Consider the following 1867-nt stretch of genomic DNA (forward strand, 5'->3'; position numbering starts at 1 on the left):
GTTTTGTTGATTTGTGTCTCTGTGTAAACTCAGTGTAAATGAGGGACACATCAGTGCTTCACGAGTATAAATAAAGGTGTGAAATGAAATGAAAATGAAATGTACTGGTGTATAGTAATGGTATCTATGTACTAGTGTATGGTAATGGTATCTATGTACTAGTGTATGTACTGGTGTATGTACTGGAGTATGGTAATGGTATCTATGTACTGGTGTATAGTAATGGTATCTATGTACTGGAGTATGGTAATGGTATCTATGTACTGGTGTATATTAATGGTATCTATGTACTGGTGTATGTACTGGTGTAAAGTAATGGTATCTATGTACTGGTGTATGGTAATGTATCTATGTACTGTACTGTGTATAGTGTGTGAATATTCATTCCCATTCTGACCAGGAGTCTTGCTACCATGCTAAAGGATTACGCACATAAATTTACACTCCCACACAAAACGGTGGAAATAACTACATTTCTCTCTGAGGGAGAGATGCATATTCATCACAGGGAAGAAGCAGCCGCCCTCGGCCACTCGCGCACAGACATGGACCCACGCGCACGTACGCACAGACACTCTCCCACACACACACACACACACACACACACACACAGATACACTCTCCCACACACATACACACACACACACACACACACACACACAGAGACACTCTCCCACACACATACACACACACACAGACACTCTCCCACACATATGCTTGCACACACGCACACACACACACACACACACACACTCCATTGTAGTGTGATGAGTGAGGGTGTAACAGCAGGACCTGTGGCCGGTCTTCCTGGTCATATTCAAACTCTCAGGCTTTACGTTTAGGTTCATATGCTTGATTATATTTTCACATTTATATTATATTATATATATTATATTTATTTATTATATTTATTTGTTATTTATTACATTATATTATATTTCACATTTATATTATATTATATATATTATATTTATTTATTATATTTATTTATTAGTTATTTCACATTTATATTATATTATTGTTTAATCGGGAACTGATAAGCCATAGAGAGGAGCAGAACCAATAATTCAAATGTACTGTACCTGTACTTGTTGCATAATTAACATGTTTTGAACTCTTGAAGAAAAGCACCTCTGCAGACTCTTTTAGGAGGCCATTAGCAACTGATCTGGGATCAGGCCGTCTGATTCTTCAGTTAATTGTAGCTAGCTAGGTTTCACTAGCCAATAGGAGCTAGCCCTGTGGGGCTCTGCTCCACTCATAGAACTACGCTTACAATACGGAACCACGGTTCCTGCATGTGTGGTTCCCACCGTGAAGCGTGGAGCATTACTGTAGGTGAAACGCTATACGTTACGCTTATTCTGAGCTGTATTTTCAGCAAAAATACTCAACATGTTTTGGGGACCCCAAAGACATATTAAATAGCTGAAAATTAGCATAATAGGAATACTGTAAATATATTTAAACTTTATTCTACTATGTGCCCAATGCCAATCTGTAAATATATACGGCATTTCCACGTCGCCCACCACACAAGGTGAGGATACAAGCCCTAAAAAACACGCCTGGTGTTACAATCCACAAACATAATTTAGACAACCCAGTAAAGACCAGGGCCAATGATATAAGAACAGAATGCCCCCAGAAGATGCTTTCATGTGTTCTAGGAATCGTATAAACCTAAATCTATTATTCATGATTCACAAGGGCAGTTCCCTCTAGAGATATTATTACAGACCAGAGATGCTATTCCCTTCTGAACAGACGAGTTCCTCCTGCATGTTTGAATGAACCAGATCAACACAACAGACATGTTCTGGGAGTATGGGGTATGAGAGTATACACAGCTGACATGCCCAATCAA

Source organism: Borostomias antarcticus (genome assembly GCF_949987555.1).
Source record: "Borostomias antarcticus genome assembly, chromosome: 28".
Classification (NCBI taxonomy): Eukaryota; Metazoa; Chordata; class Actinopteri; order Stomiiformes; family Stomiidae; genus Borostomias; species Borostomias antarcticus.